The 12,891-nt window shown below is 34.1% G+C and overlaps 1 long non-coding RNA gene across 6 annotated transcripts in view; it reads left to right on the forward strand.

The window, feature by feature from the left end:
• The first annotated feature begins 3,604 nt into the window (after positions 1–3,604).
• Positions 3,605–12,891, forward strand: part of LOC100577945 — a 274,124-nt gene continuing 264,837 nt past the window's right edge. For 4 of the 6 annotated variants that reach the window (XR_001705522.2, XR_001705521.2, XR_001705518.2 and 1 more), the window contains exon 1: positions 3,605–4,017. This is a non-coding gene — a long non-coding RNA (furin-like protease 1). Of the gene's footprint in view, positions 4,018–5,005; positions 5,025–12,891 lie in introns of those variants that run through there. The other 2 variants (XR_001705523.2, XR_001705519.2) reach the window with 2 other exon arrangements.

Genomic DNA, 12,891 nt, shown 5'->3' on the forward strand with positions numbered 1-12,891 from the left:
CCTCTCTCTCTTTCTTTTTCGCTTCATCTGGTGGAAAATTAAATTGCTTGCAACACGAAAAATAAGCTTCCTTTGCTTATAAGGATTTTTGTATTCTTCCCTAAATTATTATATTATATTTTTCTTTATTAAATTCTTCCCCTTTCACAAATTCACGACCAATTTACACGTCTTTTAATTTCCTAACCAACATGATATTTCAATTTCGCGAACACTGACAGGCTATTGATTACACATAAAATAACCTCGTTCTATTTTCCGTATCAGAAAATGTCCGCCTATCAATGTGTGACCACACATTGATAAATTCATAGCGAGGAGGTGCCTGCTTACGAATTAGATTCATTCTCGCTCACTTCCCCCCTACAACTTTTAAATTTTTCATCGCGCCAAGTTGTTCTCGCCAAGAGGCACGCGTTACTTCGAAATTCCGAAAACTATCGATCCCCATTTCTGACATCAATTATTCATTACACGGGATTATTCCAGCGCAAAATTGGCGTTTTGGGTGGAGGGGAGGGGAGGAAGAGGAATTAACTATGCGATAACGTATTATCCGTTCTTAACGGATTAACAATAAATTTAATAAACGTCCGGCCATGAGACAAATTGTATTACCCGTGGCATTAATATGCATCGATAACGGAACGCTTTGGTAATACGTGATTTCATAATTTCTGTCCTTAATTGGTTAATATGCAAGATTAATTCGAAAAAAAAAAAAAGAAAACTATTAAATGGAATTTACCCAATTTTTATCATACGTTTGTCCTGGAAAGAATTATTTTTTTGGAAATTATATGTTTTGCAAAAAAAAATTTGCTGCCATTATTGTCACATCTTTACGCAATTTTTATCATACGTTTGTCCTGGAAAGAATTATTTTTTTGGAGATTATATATTTTGCAAAAAAAAAATTTGCTGCCATTATTGTCACATCTTTACGCAATTTTTATCATATATTTGTCCTGGAAAGAATTATTTTTTGGAGATTATATATTTTGCAAAAAAAAGAAATTTGCTGCCATTATTGTCACATCTTTGTTTTTATTTTTTGATTTGTAGATGTAGTATTTCTAATTACTTTAAATAAAAAATAAAATACAAATAAGAATATATTAATATTTTCTTTCTTATTATTTTGTTTACAAGAATTATTATTCTTTTTATTTTATCCTTGTTCGAATAATATCTTTCTAAATTTGTTCAAAGTTATTCCTTTTTATATCAGAATTTTATGCTTAAAGTATAATTACAATCGAATAATAACAAAATTGTACATTTAACAACCTGAAACGAAACAAGGAAGCCCTTCTCTTTGAGCGATAGTGTGATGGAATAGGGATGGACGAAGGGGCGGCTCAATATCAGGTCGAAAACAAATCCATCATCAATTCTCGATAAAAGCTGGCAGGATCTGAATCTCTTTCTCTATCATTCCCTTTCAAAGTTCTTTTTTTTTCCACTTTTTATTACCGATTTTTATCCAATCTGAAATCCTTGCTCTCTTTATTATCCTGTGTCTCTCATTTGGTGTCTCTCATTTTCCTCGATATTCGCTTTTCTGCTTGAACATCTTCGTTCATCATTGATCTTCCACCTCTATGGACACATTCTTTTCACTACGGTGAACAATAAGCCTGATATCAAAAATTAATAATAACTTTATGGATATTAGAGTACTATTATTAAATAGTATTGGATTTTTTTTTTAATTATAAATTAATTGTACATTATTTATAATATAAAATATCAAATTAACATCCATTGATAATTGTCAAAGGCTTTTAAATGAAACTCTGAGGGAGATACAATGACAAAATAATTAAATCAATATCATCTAAATTGAGAAACGATTCTGTAACAATTTACCTTTAACTTTAGAGAAACTTTAAAAAAGAAAAACTTATAGTTATTCCCTCGAATAAATCTTTATTCCAATTATTCCAATTTTTCAAATTTAGATCATAAGTTTGTCAAAACTATCAAAAAAATGAAAAGATATATCTCTGTTCCTTATCTTCGACCATCATCTCAACATCTCCCTACATCGTTCGACAGACAACACACGAAAGGGAATAAAATCGAAGAGTTCCACTCGAGAATAGCATTGGATCGACCTCTGTAACAGGGAGTAACCCTTGAGTGGCCTTGAGCAGGCAATTGATCTCAGACACGGTATACACGGCAAATAAGGCGGGCAGGAGATGCAGGGAAATCCGGATGCGTCGTTCGATCGTATCCCAGCTCGTTATCGTATCCACGCTCGTTTAGCATGCATCCAACGTCATATCGGCGGCCGTTCTCATGTTGGTGACAAACAACAAGCATCCCTGTATATATATATATATATCCTCCCTTTGAATATACATTCGAATAAGCTTCATCGACACACACACAGGGCCAGACAGGTGGATAAGATAAGATTGAAAAGAATCGAACGTGGATGAGAGTAACTGAGGCAGGAATTGGAATGCCTGCTCAATATTCCCGCTTCTTCCCTCCCTGTTCGTCCTCGTTGGTTCTGGACCTGGAAGGGCCCAGACAACCAGGGGAGAGAAGAAGAATGAAAGGGGCCGAAGAGGGAGAAAGAGGAGGCTCGAGCCAGAGAAACCAGGTTGACGGAGGCTGAAGACACCGTGGTGCACACGCCACAGAAGACGTAGCCCTACGTGCATGTATGGCTAGAAGACGAATGAGCGGAAAGAAGAGGGTTGCAGTATGATGGAGAGGGAGGACGAGTTTTCTGCTGGAACCCCCAGGGACGATCGAGGACCTTGCCGGGCCCATGACTGCGGCAAAGAGGGCTTAAGCCGGGGAATACGGTCAGGTGATACGCTCCCTTTCGTGCGAAAGTTCTGCTTCTGTGGATTCCGAGACGTGCAAGAGAATTCTATTTTAACCCTGGAACACAAAACGTTTTTATCAAACGTTTTTCTAATAAAATGTTGAATTTTGTATTGTATACAATTTGTATTTGATTAACAGTTTAATTTATCGTATCATCAATGATTAAGAATCGAATATATTAATCAATTATGAATGTTTATGTTTGGAATTAAAATACTAATAAGAATCTCTTCTCATTCGTATTTATTTTAATGTGATGCAAAAAGAATATTAAATTTAGTAACATTTCGAGTTACATTTTTGTAGACTATTTCTACAGTACCGAAATCGTGTACTGTAATAAATCTTTAGACAGAGTTTCTCTCCTATATAAATAATAGAAAAAGAAAAAAAGAAAAAGAAAAGAATCATCTTTCGAATAACATTATATCATGCATATTAATGCATGATGGAAAAGGTACAAGCGGCTAACGGGTACACCCGTAATATTACGACGACACTGGTAGTCTCCTCAACCTTTCGCGCCGTGTCCAAACCTGTCTCGCTCTGTTTCACGGCGCGGACGCAGAATGCAAGAAAGAGAAAGAGTAGTACACAGGCAGGCGATTGCCGAGTGACTGAACGTCGCTGCGGGTGGCGTGGGACGCGCGGGGCTGCGAGAAGCTAGTCGAATGGAGGGGGCACGTGGGGAGTGGGGAGACGTGGAGAGGAAGGCGCTGCGCGGTAGTGGGGAAGATTGGAGCGGAGTGGCGGACCGAACCGTCAGTCAGCCGTGCTTCGTCGTAGGGATGAGATCGCAACGAGGAATGACGTTGCACGTTTCGACATTCGCGCGTCGACGGTGACACGATATAAAAACTACACGCGGCTCGCTTTACGTATACATTAGATGTCACGTTCGTGTATCCAGTTCCGTGGCGAGTAATCGTGTAATCAATCCCGTTTGGCGGTACCGAGAGGAGGCGTGTTTCCCAGGCTGTGCAACTGTGCGGTGTTCTATCCCCGTTTCTCCATCTTCCGCATTCCTCGCTTCGATTGGAGTATCTCTCTGTGCACGACGAGAGCGTGTATCGACGACGGCTCCACGACGACGGAGAAGACCAGTGGTACGCGCAGAACAGTTCGATTCGATTGAAGGAAAGCCAACAAGGAACACCAGCTGAAATCGTGAGTGAAATCTATTAATAAACACGACCGCGTGCCCCGTTCTTTATTACGAGTAATTCTCGCGAGCTGTCAAATCAAAGCTCTCTATAAATTTCTCCTTTTTGGTATCGAGACGTGTGTCCGGGAACCGTTACCTTGAGCTGGCCTCGTGTAACGAGTTCCCCGCGTATAGTATATCAACCGTGTGCGCGTATATGTACGTGTATACGCGTACGCTTGTGTGCAACTTTGTCGCGTTCGTCTTTCGACGACATAGAAACGTATCTTGACAGCTTTGCTATTTCGCAGTGCATCCCCGGTGGCGGGACAGGCGTGTTTCTGCCCACGTGCAGTCGTGTCTCATTTCTAACCTATCTACATTCTTGTGCACGATTCCACGAACCGTGTAGTTTAAACTCTCTATCACACATGATGATTTTCTCGCGAGTCTAGATGTAAAGTCGCGTATTTTGTTGTCTATTACGTGGCTCGTATCGACACGAGGACGGCTTTGTTTACGTTTTTTTATCCGCACGAAAGATCAGCGTGTTTTCTTTGAATATATTTCAAACTATCGGAGCAGATAATATTCACACTTCGATTTTATTGTTATTATTGTCGGAACAACAACTGTTCAACGGCCATATTTGATTTTTGAAACGTTTCTCGAATATTATATACAGTCGATATGATCTCGATCACGCGGTTCGATATCGCGATTCTGATTATCGAAACTTGAAAGTGACGCTGCGCGGTAAAACACTGCGCACGTTTATTGTCAATCGAAAACTGGTCGTCGGTTGTGTCGCGATTCTTACTCGATAAAGTGACAGTTTAAATTTTTACGTGGAATATACAACCGTGTTATCTTAACGAGTGAGTTGAACCAGCCGGTTTTCTGCGCGTCTCGTGTTCTCATTGCATGAACTTCATGCCAGTTCATGACCCCGAGTGTTTCCTGTTACGAGAAAGGCCCTTGCATGGGTCGGTTCGTTGGCATTCCTTTTGTTCGCGGTAATGATCATTGCGTAAGTAGATATCATTTTTAAAGAGTAGATTCAGATTATAGATGTTTGATTTTCTCGAGATTAATTTTGTACATACTTTCGATGATATAATTGCTTTGAAGTATCGAGATAAATTCGTTATTGCGTATAATTTATATCTGGAAGTTTGCAACAATACATAACCTAACAATTTTTAGTAGTTAATTTGTTAGCTTCTTTTTCGTTAACATTCATTATTGATAATTTGTCAAATTATATTATTGTTTTCATTGTAAAATATGTTAAATACGTAATCATGATTTGCAATAATTAATTTAAAGGACAATTCAAACATGGTACGCAATTTTGAAAATTTATAATTGAAATTTATATTGCTAATTTGTATATTTTAAGCGAAAAATTATTTATGTGTTTTTCCAATTATTGTTTTGTTTATAATTGAGATATGAAATATGATAGAAAATATTTTTATTACATGTTAATTTTTAATTATCATTGTGTTTCTGAATATTAAAATATTATACATATAAAAGTTTATTTTGAAATGTATATATTTAATTTTAGAATCTAAATTATAAGTATTTCTTGATAAATGAATTTTCAATGGCTCATTCATTATTCATTTGTTAGGAAATACGTGATTAAGTGTTGTTTTATTTTAGATATATCTGCATGTAATTACCAAAAAAAAAAAAAAGAGAGAAATAATCTGAAAATAGATATGCTCTAAAAATTTAAGCAAAATGGGTCACTTTTTATCAATCAAATAACTATGATAACGAAAACTTTCCACTGTAATTTTTAAAATTCATTACAATCAATATCATGTAGGCTTCAAAAATCTATTAGAATATTTTTATTACAATTAAAAGAAACAATTATTCAAAATAGATTTAAAAAGAAAAAGTAGATATTCTTTTATTAATTATTTTTATCTTATATTTACTTTTCACTGTGATTTTTAAAATTCATTACAATCAATATCATATAGACTTCAAAAATCTATTAGAATATTTTTATTACAATTGAAAGAAACAATTATTCAAAATAGATTTAAAAAGAAAAAGTAGATATTCTTTTATTAATTACTTTTATCAAATTAATTCAATAACGCTAATATGAATTATTCGACAAAATTATCATTAATAAAATCTTCTTGATCATTTATCATATATATATTCAATCAATCATTGCAAGTTCAATGAATTCTATATTACTACTAGTCATCATGTACAGTTATTCATATTAATATTCAGACACTGCACTCAATTTGTTATTTTATATGCGAAAGAATTATTTAAATATCGGATCCCTGCGTTATATAATATTTCAATTCAAATTCATTCACATACATAAATATATCTGATACAACAAAACAAAAAATAGAAAACCAATTTTTCTCTTCGCAATAAAATTGCATTTAACTATTTCTCCAATATATCCTATTCTTAAAGTAAATCTCACCGCAATAAAGAAATTATTTTATCCATTTACGTTTACACGAATTAAATACGTTTCATACATCGTACAACTAATAGATTCCATTAGGGATTCATTTGGCCGTAATTCATTCTTCCATTCACGAGTCGACTCACATTCACTGCAACCTCACTAGAGACATCAAAAATTTTCCAATCGAATCGATCGATCATTCCCTTCATCCGAACATTCATCGTCACGGAACATTTTCGCAGCTGCATCCAAGCCTCTTTCTTCTCTCGGAGCATCCGGTGATACGCGTCGACCGTGCGTAAAAATCGGTTCCTCTCAGAAAGAGAACTCGGTCACGTAGCGGCCAGGTAGGCAGAGCTCTCGGTCGGGGGGCAAAGGTCGCCGGTTATTACCTGGCAAAGAGGTTTCAGCCTGGTTCGTTTTCATTTTGCCGGCGTGTGCACGCGTCCAGCCTCTCCTCTCTTTTCCCCCCGTTTCGACGATGGACCATTCGAAAGGTTTTTGCGTGCTTTGTTTGAGAATTGAGAGAAAAAAAAAAAAAGAAGAAGAAGAAGGGAAAAAGTTGGTTGGCAGAAGTGACGTGGCGGAACGAAAGAAAGAAGCGATAATAATAACGGTGGGTCAAAGATGGAACGAAAGAGGCAGAGAGAGAGTGGAGGCTTAAATTTGATTCACTTCTTTAACAACGTTGCCCTGTCGTGCGTCGATGCCCTCCTCCCCTCTCCTCTCCCTCTCCCTTCTTTATCACCGGAGCACCGAGCTCCTCCGGAAGTGGAGGAGGAAGACCGCAGAATGCAATTTCCTCGGGCACCAAAGTACATAGATGTGTTCCATTGCCCCGACGATGGCTAACGCGTTTCCATCCGAATTCTTTTTTTCCGGAAGTCTGTCGCCCGCCCTTCCTCTTTCGCGACCGTGACATAATATTGGGATATTATGGGATGTATGAGGGGAGGGAGTCGTGGTAATTTTCATAATTCGTCAGATTGGCGGATGGATGTAGACAGTTAGAGTAAGACGGGAATAATAAGTATGCTTGGAACCGAATATAATTGAATTACATTTTGGTCGAATTAGTTAAATCGGTTTTAAATATTGGAAGCTTTGATCTAATTTGTTTGTGGATATATCAATTGATCGGATTTTTTTTTGAAAGAAATTTTTACTCCAATTTGGTCAATTAATTCTATGATTAATTAATTGGAATTAAATTGTAAAATAATTATGGCCTAATTAATTTTCGCCAATAAAGAAAATTTTAATATGTGTAATAATAAGCATAACGTTCGCGAAATTCGATTTAATTTTTGATTTGTGTTTGTGTTATAAACGCGGGAATAATTACGTTGAAATTCCTGTATCCTCTTTCCGTTGAAATTGCAAGGAAAAAAGGGAATATTGATTCGGTTATGGTTGTACAGCTCGAGAATAATGTATATCTATCCGTTGAAATGTGACGTCGTGTTTGAGATGTATCTCTGCCAAAATCGATGTTGCGAGATTTAATAATTCGTATATTTTCAATCGTCAGCACCGACCTTAACCTCGATTCCGTGCAAAGTAGTCCCCATGTATGCACATTTGACGTGATTCATACTTTAACGATTCATATTCGTATCTTAATGATTTTATGAATGTCTTATCGATGTATATACACAATATGAAAAATATGAGCATAAATATGAATTGCCGTCCATTGATGCAATGTTACTTTATAAAAACATAATTTCAAATGGAAACATAATTTTTTTAATCATTCTTTTTTATTCATTATTTATTAAAATAATTTTTTCTTTTCAACAAATTTATATTTAATTAGAAAACTTATCTAATGTTGTGTACATAAATAACTCTTGCAAAATAATTCAACTCAAAAAAGACTTTAGAATTTATTTATTACAAATACAAGGATTTTCGAAATAGGTTAAATTAGAATAAAATATATTTGCTTGTGAATGGAGATTTTTCGATTGGAAGATTTTTCAATAACATCAAAGGAACTGTTTTTTTTTTTTTATTCAAGAAACAAAAAAGTGGCCGTTTTATTTTGACAAAATATAAAGTTTTTCGTATCTCGAGGAAGGACGAAATAGCAGGAGTCAGGTAGAAAGGAAATGTAACTTGTTTCGGACATAAAATAGAGCTTTCACGAAGTTATGTATCTGTAGCGCCACCAATATCCTCTCTCCGGAAGTTGAATCGTCTGGAACGTCGCTCGAACGTGACGATAATGCGAATCTTCAGTTTTTCTTCATTGTGTGCTGCAACTTGGAGTAGAATGCGGGACGAGTATGCAAAAAAAAAAAAAAAGAAAAGACTTTTTCCTTCGAGATAACAACGGAATTGTGTGCCACATTTACATATATTTAAAACTTGAAGATGTGTCCCTTTAACGGAACGATTCAATCCAGATTTGTTTTGATCTTAAACATTGCAAAGTTTTCAAAGTCTGTAATAAAACGATTCGATAAAAGCGATAAATGCAACGATTGGAAATTAATTCATTTAATAGCAGAAATGAAAATAAAGGGATACAAGCGCTTTTTGGAGAAAATAGAATTTTTAGAAATTTTAATCCGTTCATCAAGTCTCGAGTCTCGAGGTGGATTTCGGGGATGGAAATATTTGTTACAATCTGCGCCCCGTATTTCCACGTTGAGAATAGGGGCTTTAAAATTTACTGGCTCGTGGAAACGAATATCACAAACGCAATTTCACTTGATCGCGGTGTAAACGTTCTATCGAATTGTAACCAAGCGGACCGCAGCTTGAAAATCGTGCCCTTTTTCACGAAATCCAGCCACCTTTAAAATGCATCGATAATACGCCACGATAGTCGTTTCCATTTCGTTCTTTGAAACCGTAGAATCGCTGGAAATGGTGCGCCTTGAATATCGAATCCCCGCAGGAGAAGTATTAAATATGAATGGAATTATTTATTTCAAGGAACGTTAATCCAAATATATTTCTTATAATTGTAATTTATATTGATTACATTTGTTTGGATATTTCGATATTTTGGATAATAATGGATTGATTTCAGTGTTTCTTAATAGTGGAGATAATATTTGTAAATAATATTGAGAAATATGACTCATGGACAAATTGATCGATGTGATGATAAAGAAATTATAATATACGTGTTAATAATATAAATATTCTTACATATAATAAAGGTAAATTATATATATAATAAAAGATAAATTATAAGGAATTGTGTTATAATTCAACGTAGATAAATATTTTCGTTTCTAACTCTTTATGAAGTCTACATCGAATATATTAGAATTACATTTATTTGATGTGAACAGTCTTAGGTGACAATTTTAATTCGAAAAAACAAGTTAACTTCTATGATAATATTTTTAAGATTGAAAAGATGAGGATAGAAAGAAACATAATAAATTACTTTCAAAATTATTCCTTTGACGAAACTAATTATAAATTTTAAATTTACATTCTGAAAATATTCTTTCGTTATATTCAATTTAATTACGACGCCATTACCAATGTTTTCAGGCATGAATTAAATAGTCACAATTTAGTCCAAAATGTGAAAATATATTTTTATCAAAAGATCAAAAGTTTTTAAAGAATCTTTCCTATCCAATATTACACCCGTCCTATATTTTTATATTTTTATAATCTCGTCATAGAATATTCTTGTCGAATAATAATCATATAATCGCGAGCATTCTTCTTTTATATTTTTATACGAAATAAAATTTGATACCGGAAATCCAAGTATTGCATTGATTTTAGAATAAAAAAGAAAAAAAGGAAAAAAAAATATAGATGTATCTCGGCTTTATGCCGTGGAACGTATACGAGGATCAATTGCAATTTCGGCTGGAGAAACATTCAATAGAAATCCGAAATCCAGTTAGTATTCGACAGCAAGAGGTTGTATTTGATTAATAGGCAATTCAGGTATGCAGAGGTCGTTCAACAATGTGAAGTACGGTTTCTGTTTAAAGGGAGCGTTGAGTTTCAGTGAATTTTTTCTTTTTTTTCTTTTTTTTATTTTGCTTGATAAAATTTTAGATTTTTAATCCTCCCTCTCTTCCTCTTTCCCTCCCTTTTTAGATTTTGCAATATTTTAATTCTTATTGAACACTTTTTTTCTCGAAAATTTTTATGACTTCTGTTTTTCCTGTTTTATTTAATAATTTATTTTTACCAATAAAATTGGAATATAAAGAAACGAATAAGAATAATATATGAGCTGAATTTGGAAATTTTTAATTTAAGTAAAAAGATATCAAATTATTGATACAATTGATATTATAAAAAAATATATATATTTCTAGGAAACAAAAGTTAATAAAAATTATTAATAATAGGAATTCTAATTCGACGAATCTTTAAATTGAAATAATTCGAAAACTATTCGAGATATTTCGGATTTTATTATTTCAATATAAAGCCGTGTGTGATATTAATTTCATTCGATCGATTTCTTCAGTTTCTTTTTTTTTCATTATTTCATCCAATGAATAATATCCCATAATTTCATAAAATGGGCTTTTATATCAAAATAAAGAAACGTTGAAATATCTCAACCGGTTTTTATCTCAATTTAAAGATGTAACATTCTCTCAATTTCTCATTAATACAATAAGTATAATTTTTTTATCATCACAGAGAGAATTTGAAATTTTAAATTTAATATTATTCGTCGAATTTTATTAATTTCATGATTTCCAAACTTTCTTCGAAAGGGAAAATAATGGCAAACTAATGGAAACTGCGAATTTTTAAACGCAGAGATTGTCAGTTTACCAGGTAATTTGTACACGGTCGAGTGATTTATTTAAAAAAAAACTGGTATCGCGTTGGATGTTGTGCGCAAGGAAACGTGTGACGTCGACGAAAATTTATGTCGCATCGCATAAAAGCTCACCCCAAAAAAGAGAAATTGGGATCAGTGTTACATCAGAAGTACAATTCCCTCGGGGGGAGCAAGGTTCTCGTTCCAAGAAATCGTGGCTGTCCGGGGCGAGTGATGCTCGTTCCTATACTTTCCATGAAATTTGATTGTTCGTGTTCCTCTTTTTTTCTTTTTTTTTTTCACACACTGTATGTTAATACACCGTAAACTTCTCCGTGTATTCCCCTTCCTCTTCTTCATTCAAATATTCCTCGAATGCGATCCCCGAAGGAAATGTATAAATTTTCCAAAAATGTTTTCTCGTGAAAGATAAAATTTTCCTCTTACGATTCTCTATTTTCATAACATTTTTTATTAATATACAAATAAATATACACAATTAAATTGATAGAACGAAATCCATCTTGGTAAAATTTAATTAAAACAGCTTCCTAAATTTTTTTTTTCAAGCATAAAAATTCTAATAATTCAAAACAATTGTTATTCAATTTTAATATTATATTTCTCTCGAATCGCTAATGGATTCAAGAACGCTCGAATAAAAAGCACAACTTATTTCACAGAATGTATAAAGGAAAAATTGCAGTATATAGTTATTCCCTCTTTCGAAAGTATCAAACAGATCGGTAGCTCGTCAACCTCGTTAAAAAAAGGGGGGGTGGAAGGAGGAGGAAAATTGGGAGAAAGAAAAAAAAGAAAAAGAAAACAGAAAATTTGCATCTCCTTAGTAAATCTCTCGTACGAAGGAAATCAGGTCGAGTTACACACTGAATGCAATTTTCTCGGTATACCGTGTAACCATTCCGACGTCTATCGATCCTGTTTCTTTTCATTTGAAAATCTGACTCGTTCGAGCACTCTTCGCTCGCAAAGATGATGCAAGTTGCGTGATGCACACAGTTTGAAAAACTTGGGAAAAGGAAAAACCCAACTTGTTATCAAAAAAAAAAAATGCAACGTTGCAAGTTCGAATTAGTCCGCTAATAATAAGCTTGTCTCTTAGGGATAGTTTGGAGGGGGGAGGGGAGGAAATTTGTGGAAATGGTGTTATATACAGGAGCAAAATCATCAAAATCTAATCAGAGAGATGGACGATGCTCGGTCGGACATTAGTTAGGTCTTCATTGATATGCAAACAATGGTTGGTTACGTTGATGCCTTGGTTTATTCTCTCACCGGACCGTAATTAAATCTCTGATTGTTGCGCCCGTTGTTTTATGGGAATTTGTAATTTTCCGAAAGAAACAACGAGTCGAGTTTATTCGAGTAATTATACTTTTAAACTTTTCCTTAGTCCATATCGTTTTTTAATTATCCTCGAATGGCAATAAATTTCGCGAATATAATAATATAAGAAGGATTCTTAATTATGCTTAATTAATCCTTTCAGAAACATATTTTTTTTTTAATCATTGATAAATTATTTCTTTTTACGACATCGCTCCGTTAAATGTATCAACGTCTGATTTATAAAAAAATTTTTTTCCTCAACTATTCTAGTCTCTGAAAATTAGTAATTATACTTTTAAACTTAGCTTTTCCTTA

The sequence above is a fragment of the Apis mellifera genome, linkage group LG14 (genome assembly GCF_003254395.2).
Source record: "Apis mellifera strain DH4 linkage group LG14, Amel_HAv3.1, whole genome shotgun sequence".
NCBI classification, from domain to species: Eukaryota; Metazoa; Arthropoda; class Insecta; order Hymenoptera; family Apidae; genus Apis; species Apis mellifera.